Below are 22,289 nucleotides of genomic sequence, written 5' to 3' on the forward strand. Positions count from 1 at the left end.
TGAAATACATGTTTTGCCAACCGCCTCTGTTTACCTATTTCTGTTTGTGTTTTGCTTATTGTCTCATTCTAAGGCTCTATTCTAAGTAGTTGAGTTTGCTGAACAGTTGACTTCTGCATAAGATACTAGTTATGTAATAATTTTTGTTTGCTCAGAGACTAAATGGAGTGTATCATGTACAAATTTACAAGTAGCAATAATTTTGTTCCTTACCATCTCCATGTTATATTTATTATACATTTCAAAATAAACACTACAAGAAAAATGTAAAACCACACACATTGAAATATCAAGAATTACAATTACACTATAATAAAGACTTTTTCACTCCTAAGCTGTAAAATAGGAGATGACTGATGAATTGTTGAAAAGACTTCATGACTTAGCTTGGTTTGGTTATAACACCAAACTGACAAGTATATTCTGCTGAATATTTTCTATTAATTTATATTTTAGTTTATTATTTCTCTTTTCAACTGTAAACTACAATTAAATCTATCTATTCTTCTTTTCAGTTCTTCCTTTCAGTTACTACATTTTATCTGTTTCAAAATTTTCTTTTCTATAGATCCCACTTCTCTTGTAAAATTTTCAATCTCAGCATGCATTTTTATAACTAGATTAGTTATCATGTTTTAATGCCTCTGTAACTCTCAAGTCTGTGTAATCTGTATCAAGAATATTTTCATGCTTTGAACTGTTCCTGGTCTTGATTTTTTTCTCTTGGTCTTACTTAACACTTAGCAATTTTTTATTGACTGCCAAAAACTCTGTGAATAATTTTATAAAATGCCTATAGGAAAAAATATACAGATTCTAGATGCTGTTACCTTCTGCCAAAGAAAATTTAATTATTTTCTAGAGGGAAGTCAAAGTAGATGAACAGGTCACCTCAATCCAATCAGGAACAGAGATTGCTGGAGTCTGAGTTTGAACACTGTTATAAAGGTTGACCTGTTTTTGGTTTGTCCTCACTCTTATGACACAGCCCTTCAACAGATTCCACTGTAACCTGAGCCAGAACAACAAACTATCAAAAACTCCAATCAACTTCTCCAGTTGCTTTTTGCTTATCTTTTATAACCTTCTTGACTTTTATCCTTTTTCTCTACACAGATCAAGAGTTAGAAAACAGAGGAGAAAACCTAGTACAGAATGTGTCTGTATACTTCTCTCCTGAATCTTAACTGACTCAGCAGCTCTGCAATGCCTTCTAAAGGATATTAATTTCCTAATACTTCTAGTAGTTTCACCAGAAACTTTAGTCTTCTACAAGTTACTCCATCATAGGCAAAAATGGAGGTTTTGTTGTGGACTTAAAGATAATATAGCACAGGTATTTTACCAAGCAAGGAGGTAGTCAATGAAATCAAAAGTTGAATCCAAAAAGAAACCTGTTTAGTATAGGGCTGTCCTAAATGGTATCTCATATCTGACTGTCAAACTTATTGAGCTACCTTCATGGTCAGTCATCAATTCCATTCATTTAAATATACTAGATATTTAAGAGGAGCCAAGCTATGTCACTCTCATCTTTCTAGATGAGTCTGAAATAAGACTTCACCCTAGAGACACTAGAGAGAGTTCCTCTAGCAAGTCATCAAGCATGGTAATTTTGATGATCCCAACAGAGTCATCAAGAAATCTATATTCTACAAAATCCTAAGAGCTGGTAGCTCACAACCACCAACTTCTTAGACAGCAAAGTTTTTAAACACAGTCATATGGTTACTAATGTCAAACCAATTACACAGACATAATTTCAGTATCTGGGCATACATTTTTTTTTTAAATTGGGACCTGCCTATTTCAAAATTTTTGAAAACTGGAACCTGCCTATTGTTCATAATAGTAAATAAGAATAAAATTAAAGTATAACAGAAATGATTTATATCATATCCTAATATATCAATTATATGTGGATTCAGTATACATTATAGCATAGAATCTGGGTATTTGAAAGAGCAGTCAACAGCCAAATGTGGCTGAGTACCTGAAAGAAGTTAGTACAAATTGAGTTGTGCCATAAATGTAAAATATTCATTAAATTTCAATGACTTAATAGGAAAAAAGAATATAAAATAATTCAATAATTCTAATGAATATCATAGAAAAAGAAAGTAGAAATGGTAGCTGCTGGGGGAAGAAGTGAAATGAGAATTACTGATTACCTGGAACAGATTTTCAGTTTTACAAGTTAAAAAGAATTCTCAGAGACAGATAATGGTGATGGTTGCCAACAACATGAAGTATTTTCATAATAACCATCACAATATTGGTTAATTCAGTACATATTAAATATATTTTTTAAAAACTAAACACACTTAGTTGCCTAGGATAGAAATAAGCATTTATTATCTCACAAAATTTTAACTTTAATTTAATTTCAGTTGTTCTACTGATAATGTAGAAAAGATACTTTGGATATATTTAAGTGAAATACATTACTAGATTAAATCCATCTTTAAGAAAATCTATTAAAAATACATGTTTAAAAGCTTCCAAGAGAGTACATAAAAAGTCCTTACCAAGTATGAGTTCATTTCTGAGTGAAAAATATAAGGGCTGTCTGCTTAGCCCAATATTTCCCAAGAATCAGATCAATAATGTTAGATTGAGGTTACAGAGTTGGTTAGTAAAAGAATGAGTTTCAGATATTATCAGATTCAGATGTAGCAAAAGTGTTTGAGTACTCCATGTAAAAAGGAGGAGGGAGAAAAATATTGACAAAAACAGGAAAACCTTCATTTATACTAGTCTGCATGGAAATAAGTTTGATAGTTGCTATTATTTTATTTTACATGAAATAATTTTATTTAGAAATGAAAGAAAAGCTATTTCTGGATCTACTAATTTAAAGCAAGCATTTGTATACAAATAACAAAACAACTTCTTACAGCCCAGCATCCAAAGCAAATAGGCTAGCCCCTGAATATAATTACTTTTTAAGGTAACTGTGACCACAAAATATCTTTCTTAAATGAAGATCTGGAGCTGGGGATATAGCTCCATTGGTAGAGTGCTTGCCTCGAAAACACAAGGCCATGCATTCAATCCCCAGCACCGCAAAAAAAAAAAAAAAAGAAGATCTGTATATTATTTCAAAGTACACAAATGATGTCTTGATGTGAAGCATACATCCTAGGGACTTAAAGATTTCAATTATATGGTTCCACTGTGGGGATGTGGGGATGTTTGGGAGAAAATATGAATAATGGAGGGGGTAGAGTGGTCCAAAATAACCACTGAGTGATTTGCACTGCAGTTTTTATGTATGAAATATCCTTATTTTTTATGCCAGAGTGGCTACAAAATGAAAAACAAATTAATAAATATATTTTATTTACAATATATAAACATTTAGGTATTGATACAGCATGAGAATTTTTGTACTACATAAATAAATTCAGTATTGATACATGGAAAGGGGTATCACTGAGCAATATATAGTGCAGAAGACATTTTAACATAACTTTCTCAAAGTTCTTAAGGAGATTGATCAATATCATAATATTGCACAAATGTGTTTCAATAATATGGTACTACAAAATTTCTTAATTGAAAGTTTTAAATATTTTACATGATTACAAATTAATTTTAGTTTCTTTTGTTATTTAAACATACTCTTTTATGTGGTACATTAGAACATTCTAACATACTATATATGTATGTGTGTGTGTGTGTATAATTCACTGCATAAACAGATTTAAGTACAAAGTAACATGATTATCTCAATAGAAGCAGAAAAGTCTTCTGAGAACATCTAGCAACCATTCATCTTTAAAACTCTAGAGGAATTAGTGACAGAAGGAAATTTCTTCAACATTATAAAAGCTGAATAGGAGAAACCCAATGCTAACATTATAGTGAATGTAGAAAAATTAAAGCATTTTCTCTAAGAAACAAGAAGAAAACAAGGACATAAACTCTCACCACTCCTATTCAACTTGAAATTCAAGCCAGAGCAATCAGGCAAGAGAAGAAATCTAATGGCATGCACTTAGGAAACAAAATTCACTTGTCTCTGTTTAATGATGACATGAACCTTAACTTAGATGATTTAAAATGCTACATTAGCAAATTTATAGAGATGATAAATTTACTAAAGTAGCTGGATATAAGAACAACATACATAGATCATTATCATTCCTATATTGTAAGATTTAACCTGTTAAAAAAGAAATTGGGGAAAATAATCTCAACCACAGTACCCTAAAAATATTTGATATAAAAACTAACCTATGAGGTGAAAGACATCAACAATGAAAACAACAGAACGCTAAATTTAAAAAAAAAAAATGGAAGCAGATCTTAGGAGGTGGTAATACTTCGCATGTCCTTGAATAAGCAGGATTAATATTATCAAAATTGCCATAATACTACAGCAGTAATTAGACTCAATACAATCCCAAACAAATTATCAGTGGCATTCTATACAAGATACACTGACAAAAAAGAAGTTCTAAAATTCATTTGGACAATTAAGAGACATAGAATATACAAAGCACACTGAATGAAAAAAAAGGATGCTCAAAGCATCACAATACCAGATAACCAATTATGTTGTAGAACTTCTGTATACAAACTGTATTACCAAAACAGACATTAAGACCAGTGGAATAGAAAATACAGAAAAATCCGTGTAAATACAGTGACCTGATATGTGACAAATGTGCTAAAAATGTATGTTGGAGGAAGGAGAGACTTTTTAAACAAATGATGGTATGAAAATTAGATATCCATATTTAGAAAAAGTTAAATTTGATCCCTATCTCTCACAGTGCTCCAAAGTCAATTGAGTGGATCAAAGACTTAGGAATTAATCCAGAAACTCTAGAAGTGCTTAAATAAAATGTAAATCTAACATTCCAACATATTGGCAAAAGCATCAACTGCCTTAAGACTTCTAAAGCATAAGAAATAAAACCAAGAATCAATAAGTGGGAAGAAATTAAATTTAAAAACTTCTGCCCAACAAAGGAAACAAGGATATGAATAGAGAGTCTATGAATATGATAAAATATTTTTCACTTGCTCCTAATGACAGGAAATTATTATACAGAATATAAAACACCTAAAAAGTATGAACCACCCCAATTACTAAATGGGCAAAAATTCTAAAAAGACATTGCTTAAAATAATAAACACAAATGGCCAACATATATATGAAAACATGTTCAAAATGTCTAGAAATCAGAGAAATGCAAGTCAAAACTACATGGAGGAGAGTCTGTTATTGTGTCCTTGCTCTTTTCCTATACCTCAATAATATTATTACATTTTAAAAGAACCAAATAGAGATTTTATCTCACTTCACTCATAATAGCAATTTTCGAGATTAATGTGGGGTATCCACGTATCAGAGAGAACATTTGGGGGGGGTTATATATACAAGGCAAAGGTAACTCCACATCATGTATAGCACAAAAATGGGAAGTTATACTCCATATATGTATAATATGTAAAATATAATCTACTGTCATGTATATCTAAAAAGAATTTTTAAGAAGATCAAAATGAATAATGTGGGGGAAAATGTACACTTATTTGGTATTGGTAGGACAGAAAATTAGTTTAATAATTCTGGAAACACTATGATATCCCTTTCAAAAGTTGGAATGGAACCACCACATGACCCAGTTGTCCCACTCCCTGATATATATAAAAATATCTAAAATCAGCATACTGTAGAGGAACAGTCACCTCAGTCTTTACAGCAACACAATTCACAATATCCAAATTACAGAACCAGTCTACATACCCATCAACCCAAACTAATAGTTAAAAATTATATGGAGTACATTCACAATGGCATTTTACTTAGTCATACAGAAGAATGAAATGATATCATTTGGTGGAAAATTGATGAAACTGGAGAACTTGATTTTATGTGAAATAAACCAGAATCAGAAAGTCAAAATTCAAATATTTCCCTCATATGTGAATGCTAGATGAAATAATGAAAAAAGGGGTAATTCATTAAAAATGAAAGTGTCATCTGTGGAGTAGAGGAAGGGATTATAGCAAAGAAGGGAGGACAAAAGTGGGATAAATAGTAGAATAAAACAAACCAAACTCTCTTGTGTACATATATGAAAAAAGCACAGCAAATTTGAATTTTATGCATACTTATAATCACTAATTTAAACATTTATAAATAAATAGAAGATGAATCAATAGAAGCCAAACTCATCATTCTCTTTACACTTTCTTTAATTTTTTCCTTTATTTTCTCCTTCCCCTCAGAAACAACACATAATATTTTGCCTCTGCATCAGCCCTATTCAGCTTTTTAAATTGAAAACCTTTTTCTACATACTCTTCTTTGTTCCTCTTAATTAACTCCATTTTTAACTTCTCTTAGTATTGGTTAGTTTATAAAATGTCAGACTGCACCACTAATGTTATAGCAAAAATTAGTACACAGCAAGTCAAAGATAATACCTGCTGTTTGATTTTATGACAGATAAGATTCATGATTACCTATGGACTATACTGATAGAAACTACTATCCTACCATTTCTGTTTATTGTATCAACCAACATTGTAGATGTCACAATAGGAAATAAGTACATAATTTAATCCTATATATCATATGCAGTAGTTTTATTTCTTATTTAGCTTTCACAATCTGTGAGGTACCCTAAGCCTACAGGATTCCTCAAAGCTTGTAGAGTAGAAGTCATTCTTCAGACACATTTGAACAGATGGGTAGACACATAAACAATATGTGAAAGCAATGGGAGAAAACATCCAAAACAAAATAGTATGATACAACAGTAGACTCCACTGACACTGCAGCGCAGAAAATGTCAGGTGAAGAATTTAGGAAGTACACAGATAAGATAATCTAAGAAGTAAAATATGATGGAAGGAGTAAAATCACAAAGAAAATAAAAGAAGTGAAAGATCACTTCATTAAAGAGTCAGAGATTTTGAAGAAAAATCAACTGGTAATTCTTTTTTTTTTATTGTGGTGCTTCAGATCATACCTAAGGCCTCATGCATGCTAGGCAAGTGCTCTACAACTGAGTCACAACCCCAGCCCCAAGTGGTAATTCTTGAAATGAAAGAATTAATAAAACAAATTTAAAATTCAATGGAAAGCATTACCAATAGACTAGATCATTTGAAGATTTTCAGGCAACAAAGGCAATATAAATAATCTTAAAACTTAACTTGATCATGGATAAAAGATGTTAATAGACCATGAATATAATTTTCAATAAATATGGGATGATATTACAAGGTCAAATCTAGGATTTACAGGGGCTCTGAGGTACAAATTAAGAAATGCACAATATTTTCAACAAAATAATAATGGAAAAATTCCTAAATCTTAAATATGAAATGGAAAATCAAATACAGGATTCATACAGGACTCCAAATATACAAAATTACAAGAAACTCAATCCAAGGGATAAGTATTAGTCATGGTTCTCTAGAGGAACAGAATCAATAGGAAGTATGATTATAAAAGATGATTTATTAGGTTGGCTTACATGACCAGAGCTGGATAGTCCACAATGACTGTCTGCAGCAGGAGAGTTGAAAGAAACAGAAGCTACACAATCCAAGACAGAGAAACCCCAGAATAAGGAGGATCAACAGTGCTACCCTAGTTCGAGAACAAGGTTTCTGGAAACTACATAGAAAATAACTGGCAGAATTCACTTTGGAAGAGTGAAGAAGCAAGAGTCTGATATCCTCAGACAACCCAAGCACTGATCAAGACTCCCTTCAAGAAGAGCCAACCTTGCATCTGCATCTGCTTCCTTTTTCTTCTGGCTTTTACTCCATCCTATTGGGCGGTGCCACCAATGCTTAGGGAGGGTCTCCAATTCAGTTCACTGTCCCACACTCCAATCATTCCTAGACACACCCTCAATAACACACACAGAGGCCTCTTAATCATCAGCATATCTTAATCCAGTCAAGTTGACAATTCAAGTTAAGCATTACAGGACATTATTATAAAAATGTCAAACTTACAGAAAAAGAACAGAATTTGAAAAGCAACTAGAGAGAAATGATTGGTCACATTTAGAAGTAAACCATTGTAGATTTCAGCTGATTTTTCAACCCAAATGCTAAAAGCTAGGAGAGCTTGAAATAATTGCACAAAACTCTAAAGGACAATGTATACTATCCAAGAATACTGTAACCAGGAAAATTAAGGTTCATATTTGAGGATAAAATAAAAACCTTCCAAGATAAACAAAAGGAAAAAGAATACACAACTTGAAAATTAGAACTACATATTCAATAAAATATTTTATGAAGAAGACATGGAGAAAACATGAAAACTATCAGAGGATGAAACTGTACCAGAAGAATCAAAGGAAAATCAAATTCAACTTTAAAACTAGAAATAAATCAAAATGACAAGAAATAAAATAATAATTCTGTGCTTTAATGGACTCAATTCATCAATCAAAAGACATAGATTGGATTAAAAAACTAGACCGAACAGTATGCTTTTTCCAAGAGACTCAGCTCATAGGTGAAGACATACACAGACTGAAGATAAATAGATGGTAAAAAACTTATCTCTCACATGGATCAATAAGAAAGCAGGTGTTTCTACTCTCATATCTGATAAAGTGGGATTCAAGTCAAAGTTAATCAAAAGAGACAAAGATGGTCATTTCATAAAGCTTAAGGGAGTTAAAATACAATAAGAATTAACAGTTGTAACTATTTATTTCCCCAAAATGGAGCATCTACATATATCAAACAAACCCTTCTCAATATCAAGAATCAAAAGACCACAAGACTATAATACTCAGTGATTTTAATAATCATCTCTCATCATTAGACAAATTGTACAAGCAAAAACTAAATAAAAAATGTACAGAACTAAAAAAGTACAATTTAGACTATATATTTATACTTACATTGTATTAATATATGTTTAACATTTCATCCATCAGTGACAGAATACAATTTCTTCTCAGCAGTAAATGTAATCTTTTATAAAATAGACCATATTTTAGGACAGACAGAAACTTTCAGCAATTTCAAAAAATAAATAATATCTTGCATTTTATCAGATCATAATAAAAAGTAATTAAAAGTAAGGGCTAAGATAAATAAAACTTACCCACATACCTGGAGTTTGAAAAACTCACTAGTGAATCATAAATGGAGAGCAGAAGAAATTAGGGGTGATATAAAAATTACGCTGAGGCAAAAGAGAATAATGATGCAAAACACCATCATCTCCAGGACACTAAGAAGGCAATTAAGAAAAAAGTTCAAAACATTTAACTATCAATACATCAAAAAAACTTCATACATTGGAAAAAAAAAACTGAAAAACACCAAATAAATAATCTAACATTATATCTTATTACCCCAATACAAAAACAACAAATCAACACAGAAATCATTATACCACAGTAAATACTTAAAATCAGAGACAAAATCAATGAAATTGAGATTTAAATTTTTTTAAAATCAATGAGTCAAAAAGTTGGTTCTCTGAAAAAAATAAGTAAAATTTATTAACACTTAACAAAGCTAACCAAAAGAGAGAGAAAATAATTTTATTAAAATCTATGATTAAAAGAGAAATATCACTACGGGTACTACTGAAATACAGAGGATAATCAAAAGCTATTTTGAGAATTTATATTCCAATGAGATAGAAAATATTGAAGACTTTGACAAATTGCTAAAGACATATGATAGAAGATGCCATCAAAAGACTACTAACTAAGAAAATCCCAGGACCAGATGAATTCTCAGGTAACACCAGACTTTTAAGAATTTATACCAAACCTACTTAAATTATTCTACAAAAAGAATAGAAGGAAACTCCTAGAAACATATTCTATGTTGCTTATATCACCCTGATATGAAAATCACATAAAGACATATTAAGGAAAGAAAACTTTACACCAATATTCTTGATGAACATAGAAAAAGAATTCTCAATAAAATACTGGCAAATTACATTAAAAAATTTAAAAGGTATGCACCATGATCAATTGGAATTCTTCCCAGGGCTGCAATTTTCTTTTAACATCTGGAAATCAATAAACATAATTCATCATATCAATAGACTTAAAGATGGGAATCACACTATTACCACAATAGCTGTAGAAAAAGCTTTTGGCAAAATGCATAATACAGTTGTAATCAAAACACTAGAAAAAGTAGGGATAAAAGGAGCATAACTCAACATAGTAAAAGGTATATACACCAACCCCATAGCCAACAGCAATCTAAACAGAGAATAACTGAAACCATTAGCTCCAAAAAGAGGAATAAGAAAGGTATACCCACTTTTACAATCTATTTATCATAGTCCTAGAATACCTACTGAAAACAATTAGGCAAAAGAAATTGAAGGAACATAATTAGTAAAAGAGGTGCTATCCCTATCCCTGTTTGCTAACAGCATGATCTTAGGTTTACAAGAAGCCAAATCCACCAGATAACTTGTAGACCTCATAAATTAAATCAGAAAATTAGTAGGATTCAAAATTTACACTCATAAATCAATTGTATATCTATACTCCAAGAAAAATTAGCTGAAAGATAAATTAAGAAAACTAACCCATTCACAATAACCCATCAAATAGAAATAAATACAATACTTGGGAATCAATATATCAAAAGAAGTGAAAGACCTCTATAGTGAAAAAAAAAAACACTAAATAAAGAAATTGAGAAAGAGCTCAGAAGATGAGAGAACCTCTTATGTTATTGGATAAGCAGAATTATTATTGACAAAATGACCATAGTACCAAAAGCACTATACAGACACAGTAAAAATTCCATCAAAATTCCAATGACTTTCTTTATGGAAATAAAAAAAATGTAGTCAGAAAATTCAATCGTAAAAATAAGAAGCCCAGAATAGTTAAGCAATCCTTAGCAGAAAGTGAAGCAGGAGGTATCATGTTACCAGACTTTATACTGTAGAGCAATAATAACAAAGCAGCATGGTATTGGCACCAAAAGAGACAAGAAGAACAATGGAGTAGAATAGAAGGCATAGAGACAAATACACATGAATATAGTTATCTCATACTAAATAAAGGCACCAAAACCATGCATTGGAGAAAAGATAGCCTCTTCAACAAATGCTGCTGGAAAAAGTGGAAATTCATATGTAATATATTGAAAGTTAACCCTACTCTCACCCTACACAAAACTCAACTCAATGTGGATCAAGGGCCTAGTACTGAGTCAGCAATGCTGCACACACTGGAAAAAAATTGTTAGACCTAAAGTGCAACATATTGGTACAGAAACTGACTCCTCAAAACGATACTTAAAACACAAAAATTAAAATTAAAAAAAAAGGGGCTGGGGAAATAACTCAGTTGGTAGACTGCTTGCATAGTAAGCACAAGGTTCTGGGTTCAATCTCCTGTAGAGCAAAAATATAAAATAAGTAAAATTAAAAAATTAATGTGATGGCATCAAACTAAAAAGCTTCTTCATAGTAAAAGACACAATCAAGAAAATGGATAGATAACCTATACAGTGGGAAAAAACCTTTGCTATCTGCTCCTCAGCAGTGTTAATTTCCAGGACAAACAATAATTCAAAGCTTAATTTAAAAAAACAATAAATGGGCAAAGGAATTTAACAGACACTTTATAGAAGAGGAAATACAAATGGGAAACAAATATGAGAAAAATGTTCAACCTCTCTTACTATTAGAAAAATCAAATTAAAACCACACTGAGATTTCACATCACTTAGAATGGCAATTTTCAAAAATACAAGTAACAATAAAGTTCATGAGCTCATGAGCACATGGGGAACAAAGTTCACTCACACATTGCTGGTGGAACTAAAAATTGTTGCTACCACCCTGAAAAGCAGTATGGATATCCTCAAAAACTAGGAATGGAGCCACCATTTGACCAAGTTATCCTACTCCTTGGTACACAAAGTAATTAAAATCAGCATACTAAAATGATGTGCCCACATCAATGTTTAAAGCAGCTCACTTTGCAATATCTAAGTTATGGAACCAACTGGGTTGCCCTTCAACAGATGAATGAATAAAGATAATGTGATATATATATATATATATATATATATATATACATACATAGTCTGGAATATTGGGCATAAAAAGAATGACAAAAAAATTGATGTTATGTCATTTGACAGTGAAGAGATAAATCTGTAGACTATCATGCTAAGTGAAATAAACCAGTTCCAAAAGCCAAAGGCTGAATGTTTTCTCTGATATGTGGAAGCTAAACCACATTAAGGAGGACATAAGGGGAATAATGGAATTTCAGTAGATTAGACAATGTGGAATGGGTGGAAGGAAGGGGGATAGGAAAAGAAAAGAAAGTGGAATGAAGCTGACATAATTTTCCCATGTATATATATGAAAACAACACACTAAACCCCATCACCAGGTACATCCACAGAATGGGGTCCTAATTAGAATAGGATATATTGCATGCTTGTAAAATTATATCAAAATGGATTTTACTGTCATATCCAAAAAGAGCCAATAAATAAATAAATAAAAATAAATAAATAATAAATGACAAATAATAAATAGAAGAAAGACCAATAGAACAAAGGAAAGGCAACAGGGGAATGAGGAGGAAATCTAATGGGGGAAATCTGGTGCTTGAATTAGAGCAAATTATATTCTGTGCTTGTGCAATTATGTCAAAATAGAACTAGTTTTATTTATAATTGTAATGCATTAATAAAAAATTTTAAAAAGTAACTCTAAATGGGAGATTATCTTGAAAAACATAAAATTCAAGTTGGATGTGGAGGAAAGAAGAAAGATGGGAGAAAATTAAAGAATGGAAAGAATGGGAGAGCTTAAAGGAAACTGGAGTCCTACAAAGAAGAACTTAATGAGAAAATGTTGATAGTTGTCATTGAATTTTACCATAAAGAGTGGCTGGAGAGAGAGGAGAGAGGGCAGTTACAAAACTTTTCCCAATAAAATTAAAAGACTATATATCAATGGGGAGAATATTTTAATAAACTGCACACCAATATTATAGTTATTTCAGGAACAAAGATGTTTTGATATGGAAATACAGATATGAATACAACAATTATGTATATATTGTGGGAGGTTTTCTTTAAAGGGAAATTTTTGAGTACTAATACTTAAAATCATGGAAAATCCTTAAGAAAATCAGTGTCAGTAATTTCACAGTTTTCTCCCTTTGGATGTATATGTAAAATTTTACCATAAAGTAAGATCACTGTACAGTAAATTTAAATATAGTATGAACTACTTTTCCATTAATACCACATGAATTATTTTCCATGTAGATGAAGAATTTCTGAATTTTATGTGGCATTCAGATGATGTCAAGCATTGTTATATGTAAGGGTCACCTCTCAGGTTTTATATATTCTCTTTAGTTTAAAGTGCTTAGGCCCCAGTTTGCTCATTTGCAAAAGGCAATGCCATTCTTCACAGGATTCCACAGTTGGTTTAGACTCACAAAGACAGATGTTGAAATTCAACTATCATACTAATGCTTCTGCCTATCTTTTTTTCTTATACCATCTTTATTTTACACTCAAAGATTAAAAGTTAAGCATAGGTGATGGTAAATTACAGATGCCCTACATTGAACATCAGTGCTAATACACTAGAAACTACATTACAGGGTGAGTAAGAGAGTTATTTCACACAATTTATATCATACAAAGGGGCTAAGGAAAGTCTTCTGTAGAAATCATGTTAGTCCTCACATACTAATCAGCATCAGTGTCCAGCAAGGCCATCACAGTCTTCTGACACTCATCACTGACAACCTCATTTATCTAATGGAACCATGTGAGGGAACACACAGTGGAGTGTATTAGAGAACCAGGAAGGTACTGAAGCACTTAGAGACTTATCTTTGCCTTTGACCTGTTCTACGCAAGACATAAAAGGGGGAAAAAAGTTGAAGCAAGGAGGAACAATATTGCTACTGTATTTCTAATTGCTGCTGGTTATAGCGAAGTCACGCCTATGCTGAATTATAAAAATTCCACTAGAATTCTATCCTTTTTTAAAAACAACACTGGGAAATTTGAAAGAAAAATGTTTGATCTGGATGGAAGTTTGGGTCTTTGCCTTTGTACAAAATTTATGCTCATGAAATGAACATTTTTGCTAAAATAAGGTTCTATTAAAGAGGAAAAGCAAATTCACCACTTGGTTACTGGGACACAGCCAGGAGGCTTGGTCCTGCTGCTGCATCTTTTGGGATACTTCTTCCATGAAGAATGATCTAGGAGGTTGGAATTGGGGCACAGTTCTTTGATCCTTGAGTCAGGAGTGCAGTCTCTTGAAGATGCTAATCTATATTCCATAGGGATATTCATGCTGTACAAAGAGAAAAATCTAAGTGTACACTTCAGGCTGCAAATTTCCATGACCATTTTTGCTACAAACTGAAATGGACTGCAGTTTATTACTGGGATTTTTTGCTTTAAAGAATTTTTTTGTCTGAATTAACCCCTGGTTTACTCTTAGAGTTGGAGACAACTAAATAATGTGATAGCCCTTTCTAAAAATTTTTTATGGGGAGTGGGAAAAGTAGAGAAGATAAAGAAATCTTTAAAGATTTCTTTTGGAATAAATTTTTAGATAAATTTGCTTCATAGTTGACCTTAGTATTCATCTAAAAACATTTAAAGATGTTCTTATTTTACATAATTCCAACAATATTTATTTAACATTAGGAAATTCTTGTTCTCTGTTGGCCTCAAATCCAAGATTTAAAGAATTCACCCAAACTCTACAAAGGAATTTTAAGGATCAAATACATAAAATTTAATGGCAAATATTGTTTACACATTTGGAAGAAAGCACTATATATGTGCAGCATCACTCTTACAATCATCCAGCTTGCCCATCTGAAAGAGATATTATATGGTTTTACTAATTATATAATAAGAGTGATTCAAGAGCACTTCGAGTGGTATGCTTGATTTATGCCTCCCTCCCTGAGGCTGGTATCCATAGGCAATGGTCAGAAGGAAGAATGAACAGAATTAGAAACACAGGAATAAATGCAAAAATAAATTTACTAACTAGAAATAATAAGCTCTAGAGATTTGCCACAGTGTGACTTTCACTCTCCTGTTCTCCAAGTAAATGTATCCTCCTCATATAGTTCTCATGTATTTTATTCCTGGCAAATTTTTAGGTATGCAGGTTGAGTCACCTTCAATTCTTAACTCTGAGTGTTACTTCATAAACCTTTACTCTTCCTTACCACATGGTGCAGGCATGTAAAGCAAAGTGTTCTAAATATTTACACATTACAGTAATTTTTAGGGTTAAAAACAAAAATCGCTTCTATAACAGCAATATACAAAACTTATATATCAAGGTAGCTAAGACGTGTCCCAGGGTATTCAATAAGAGCTTGTAATGAAGTTTGAAACTGCCATAATTAGTTGCTATCTACCTACTTTTAGTTTACCAAATTAATTATTTTAAATTTGTACTTCATTGTGATGTTTTAGTAGTGAACTTATTTTTAAGTATATCTTTTATAGTCAATTATTCATTTTTAATAAACAAGATCAAAATAATAACATGAAATTCCATCATTTTGTGTTATGACCCATGTAGGATAGCTTTCTATATTCTTAGTCTTAGCATGGGAATACATGGTAATACTTCAGAGGAACATGTGGTTTTACATTACACAGATCACTATAAACACTGGATGATTCAAGAGTGACATTGCCAGTAAGGAAATGATTATATGGGATGGTGCATATGATATTCTTCACACAATGTCCAGCAGAGTGTAAGCATTTTAAATTGCTAATGCATTGTAATCATTACTTTTGTCATCATTTCAAGAGCTCTAAAAGACAGTCACTTATTGTAATTGATATATTTCTGTTCAGTACACTAAACAAAATTATTTATCAGAAAATTTGTTATGTGTATATAAGCAATATTAATTTCACCTATTCATGTATGAACACAGCATAATTTGTTAAGTTTCATTGCCCAATACTTCCTCACATCCCCCCATGCCCTTTTCCTCTATATCCCTTTTCTCTACTTTATTGATCTCCCTCATATTTTTATGAGAGTCACCACCATTTTTTCTTTTCTGTCCAACATCAGCATATGAGAGAAAGCATTTAACTGCTGACTTTCTGAGTCAGGTTTATTTAACTTAGCATGATGTTCTCCAATTCCAGTCATTTACAAACAAAAACTAAAATTCCATACTTTCTTATGACTGCACAAAACTCCATTGTGCATATATACATATATATACCTCACATTCTTTATCCATTTATCTATTGGCAGGCACATTGATGGTTCTATAACTTGGTTATTCTGAATTTTACTGCTAGAATAATTGACATGCATGAAGATACTGATGTTTGATGGCAAAGAATCACTGACCAAAGATATCATAAATAGTAATTGAGAGTACAAAATTCATATTTTGGTTGTTGCATGTCTTCAGATTAACTATCACCCAAATAATGCTAATTGTGAGCAAACACTTTCATAGCACACTAGAATTCTGTTTCATCTTGGGATCCACTAGGAGGAATAAGTGGAAGAAATTATACAGGTTTTCTCTATATTTTCTACTGTATTTTCAACCACTAGAGTTCTATAATATTTATAAAGTTTTTGTAAAGTTTTATTTAAAAGATATATTCAAATCACCTTAGCATACCATACAAAATGCTTCTTAAAGATTGAAACTTCATGAAATCTGATTATTAACCCAACTGTTTTTAACAGGCTCTGATCTTTTAGCAGGCATTCCAATGAAGGAATGACAACCCAAGACAAACACTGACCTATGTATGAGAATCTCTTCACCTGGGGACACTAGAAAATCACATCCCCAGCATCTTCACAGAAGTGTCTCTATTTATTACAAAACCCAATTTACCTCTTAAAGATACCCTGCACATTCTCTCTCTTGTGATATGGTACTACATATTCTCTCCAGGGAGAACTTATATGTTGAAAAGGAAAATCAGTGTGCTCCATCATAAATTGTCCCTAAGTTCAATCCATCATATCCCACAAAAAAGGGGGAGAGCAAGGAGTTTGTGAACTAGGATTAAAGTACAATAATTTCTTAGCAAATCAAAAGTAAAGCTAGTAGATTGTGAATATTTGTTCCTGATATAAAATGTGAAAAAAAAGTAGTACTCCAAAACAATCTAGTGTTAAATATAAATTGCATTTATTCATAGTTAAGCACACTTTACTCATATTATCCAGATCAATTCTATTACAGTGCAAACAACATATAAATCTTCTAAAATATTTTGTAAGATCATCATACATGAATTGAAGTATTTTTTGTTTATTCACAATCACTACTTCTGACAAACTGAAGATTATACTATTTAGTATTTTCAGCTATACTATATATACTTTGGTTGTGGATTTTACCTCTAAAATTGGCTTACTCAAATGAATAAAAAGAAACACTAATGTGTTAAGATGACAATGATGAAATAAAACAATATGATTCTTGGAGCCTTTTAAAATCTTCATTCCATTCCATTTGAATTCAATTATTACATGTATGGTATTAATTAAAATCCAAATATGAGAGTTTACATGAAATACATGCAAACTTATGTAAAGCAAATAAATAGTATATGCCCTACAATACACTTTCACCCAAATAGCTTTTAATTACATGGGTTTTTTGTTTTCTTTTACTACAAAAGTAGTTTGATTTTGTCTTTTGAAAAAAAAATACTGTGAACTACAGATAATGGAATGAGTCATTTTGTCAACACTACTTCAGTTATTGAATGAAATATGTGAGAATTCCTCTGTTTAGTTAACATTCACTTATATTAACAAGATAAGCTTGATATTGGCCTAGAATACAAGCTATTGTACTGATGAATGTCAGTTCTTGTTATAGGGTGCAACTTAAGAACAGACCGATCACCACTGAGAAATCCAAATTTGAGAGTCTTTTGTAAGCCAGTCAGCTGACTATCTAACACAAAGTCCCAAAAAATGGCTATTGGGAAAGCAGCCCTGACCACAGGGTTGTAGGGGTTCTTATACCAAAAATCACATTAATCATAAGTGTCTGTTGCTATGATTCAATATTACACATTAATATCATGAGATCATCGACAGAGGGGGAAGTGGGTCAAAATGACCCTTACCTAGGTAAAAACTGAAGAATGGTTGCTAATATCCACAGAATCACTTTTCACATGCTACATTGTTTAGGAGCAATAGGACTCAAAAGAGAGCAATTTTTCCTATATAGGATTTGCCATTGTGTATTATTAAACATGTCACACCAAGTAACTAATGATGGGCACAGAGGCAGGGTGTTCCCATGGGAGAAGCTTATTTCCTACATAACATGGAGTCTTAGAGCAAAATGGAGTTTGTTTAGTCATTTCCCTTAGAGTCTGGCCTATAACATTCTCATGGAGTCAGATCTGTCAGTCCATCACATTCCCCACTGTTTTTTTGTATATAATCAAATCATTCATTTATTAGCAGTGTATAGGTGATTATAGTGAGTGTGCAACACCATTAGCTTAACAGACTAGTTTCTATCTCTAACATATTGAAGTCCAAATCTATTTGTCTACCTAAAGTTTTGAAAATCTGGTTTTCAGTAATCATGGCAGTGGTTCCTGCAGCTGTGGAGCCCACTATACCTATTCCCACTAGGAGTGGAAGTAAGACAGAGGTCACTTGTTTAGATATTAGTCCCATATGGTTTTTTCTTCCCTCTCCATTATACACCTGGGGAAAGATGTGAACAGTAACACAGAAATCATCCCATTTGGTAATCTCTAAAAGTTGAAAGGCTAAGCATGGAGTTATTCCTGACATAGTTCAAGCAAGAGAAAAAACATGTTTAATATTTTTCAGTCTTATCTTTAGATGATGTCTGGGGTCTCTGAGGGTTGTCCATTTTCCTGTTGTCTTAACTTAAATGTGATGAGTCCATGTTGTGAGTAAGATCCCTTTCATTTTAGCCAGGTGTTTGTCATTTGTGGAACAATTTGATGTAGACACAGTCTTCAGACTGAAATGGGTTGTTGGAAATCAGTAGTCTCTTGGGGATGGTTCTCTCATAAGTTGAACCTGTTGGAGAGACTTAACAACAGGTTAGAATACAAGCAGGTTCTTGGTAAGGGTGGAGAAAGGACTCTGAAAGAATTAACATTTTAATCTCTAAGGTCATTTGCGTCCACCTTTCTGGATCCAAACTGGCCCATATTTTTGTGATTTAACCCAATTTGCCTATCTATATTGACTGTCTTTTTAAAATTTTTATTATTACCCCTCTAATTTTAGGGACTTTTTACTACTGTAAGGAAAAAGGGCAGTGACCGATCTTGCTGCTTCGAGATGAGAGGGGGCAATGTGGGGTGGGGCAGGCAGTAAAAAGTTTCTTTTTAGAATTTGGATCTTTCTAGGGGTAAAAGTCTTGTTCTATGAAAAAGTCAAAAACCATGAGTACAAAATAAATAGCATCTGGGACATGTCAATGAATATCATGAAGCTGATAGAAATTAATAATCTCTTACCAGGAGGTGGAAGAGCTGAGATGTTGTTCACATAAAAGGCCTAACAAAGTCTAACAAGGCTAGAGAGGATAAGGCCTTAATTGTAAATCTTAACACTGTCAGAGTTATCAGGAATGTAAACACAACATTAAGTTAAGTTACTTACTGTCATTTGATTTTTGTAAAATATCTTTTTATTGGTGTGATCTCTTTGTTTAGTAGAAATCCCTTTATTTGTGTTACTTAGGGTTAGAGAATCATACTAGAAAACATTGATTAAGTCTACCTGTACCAGAGGTTAGGATGATCTATAGGCCTTAAACTGACTAAAAACTTATAACTGCTTCTCTTGATAGTTATCAGGCATTTTTGTCTAAGAATATTTTTTGTCACTTTTAGTTTTACTTATTTTGGGGGGGAGACTAACAAAAGTGTACATCTTAAGATACATTAAAATAACTATTGTTTAGTTTTTAAAGTGTCCAGGAATGACTGTGTTTCAGTTTTAACTTCTTTTGCTAGGTGTTTAAGATCAAGCTGGTCAAATTGACCTTGTTCCTATCTGCTGTTAAGAGTCAGTTGAGTTCCCACAGGCATCACTCTTGGGAAACTTGAGAGAAGCTTCTTATCTCCTTTAGTGCCATTCACCTGGTAGGGTCTCCTTGATGAGGTGGCTTCCTTTGGAAGCATTTCCCAAGGACCCTCCTCTGCAGCAGGTACACTGATTGGCTTCTCTTCCTTAGTGGTCTCATCAGTCTCCCTGATGGGAAGGTTGTGTGGCCCAGAGTTGCAAAACTCCTTAGAGAAATTCTCTTGCTCCCTGGGTTTAGGCTGACTCTGAGGGCAAGAGCCAAATATTGATTCTCTTGACCCCTTTATTTTAATCTCAATTTTTAGGTTTTGATCTTAAACATCCAACAAGTCAGTTTCACCAGTCATACAGTAAGAGTACTGAGTTTTAACTTTAATGTCTATGACTTTGTAGTCATTTACCCACTTTTATTAAACTGTGGTCTATATTATCTGTCCTACAGGTGGTGGCTTATTATCACAAATTAATTTAGATTGTTCTTGAAGCAGTACATCTGTAAAATATTAATCAGTCAACAGTTACAGAGTTTACAAGGAAAATACAAAATGGAATTTAAAGAAAGCTGAGAGAGCTTTTAGCTTTCCATTTGTGTAGTAAAGTGGCAAAATGTTTTCCTGTTCCATGTTATTAACTTTTAAACAGATCAGACTCTCATTATCTTTTAGAAATACATTTACATTTTTATCCCAGTGCAGAAGGTAACATAAGGTTCAGGTCCAGTTACAGAACAATAAATGATATAAATAAATCCCCAATAAAATTTTTTATTCTGATAAGTTTAAAATTACCATTAAAACTTTAGGTGGAGAACACCAACTTGATACAATGTACTTTTAAACCTTTTAAAGACTTGTATACCTGGAATATATGAACACATTTAACATATGAATTACATTGATTCTTTTATATTAACCATGTTTAACTTTTAAAGAAAATTTAGACTTTGTAATGTAGTACAACATTCTAAGAGTTGCTGTTTAACCAGAGTTGTACAAACCCCAATTTTTAAGACTAGTTGCTATAGAGAATAAGCATAACAGATACAATGTTAAGAGTAAATTAATGTTTTCAGAATTATTGGCCATCTTAGCATATAGACTCAAATTTGGTTTATATCAATACATTAATATTTGACCTTAGGAAAAACCTTGAAGAGTTTTAACCGTTGGGTTACTTACATATACATGTGAACCTTTTAAAATTTACTCTTAATTAACATTTTTAATCACTTAGACACTCTTATGATTTACTTAGATGTATTACAGCTTTATTTTATCACATAAAGACTTTTTTATCTAGAAACATTTTATTAAATATATTTTTATATCTAAAACCTTGTAATGTATTAATCCATTGATCCACTTTTTTAAAATTCATATTCTGAAACAACCCTTATAAATTTCTGAATTCAGATAAATTACTCCATTTTTATCTCATGAAATACTTTGTTACTTGTGGAACTATTTAAACACAGTTGAATCTTTTGGACACTTTATATAGAATAATACCTGTTAAGACTTTTAGTAACCATGTTTTCAGTGATAACACAAAGTAAATATAAATCCTTTTTTTGTTTACCAATTTATGAAAACACCAAAAATGTTTTAAGTATGTTACCCTGTGGTATTTAAGGAGTTAAGATAACTTGATGTCTATTAACAGCATTTTAACTCTCTAAACCAATCAGATGTCTCTAACAAACACAACCATAATTAATCCCATATGTTAAATCTAATTTAGTTATTTTTTAAAAACCAAGATATCAGAAAATTGTTTTGAGCCATTTCAGTCATTTCTTTCCTGTTGAAGAAAAACCTAGAAACAATGGATATTAGACATTTTATAAAATTAACATTTTATTTATTTTTGACCACCTGGAAACATAACTGTGTTAGTAACTTGAAAGCCATACTTTTGTTTACCCAAAGTAAAAACCTTTTAAATCATGTGAATCAAAAATATTTGGAATTATTTTTTAAATTTTTAATTTATGACCTCACATGGTTCAACTTTGGTACCAAATATTTGTAGACATGAAAATACACCAGTGTACATATACATAAAATAAACAGAAGGACAAAGGCCTTATAGCTTATTTTTTAAACCCATTAGATTGAGAGTTAACCCTTGTAAACTGGCCTCTGAATGAAACAGAGCTTTAAGAAAACTTTATATTTGGATA

Source organism: Sciurus carolinensis (assembly GCF_902686445.1).
Source record: "Sciurus carolinensis chromosome 14 unlocalized genomic scaffold, mSciCar1.2 scaffold_123_arrow_ctg1, whole genome shotgun sequence".
Lineage (NCBI taxonomy): Eukaryota > Metazoa > Chordata > Mammalia > Rodentia > Sciuridae > Sciurus > Sciurus carolinensis.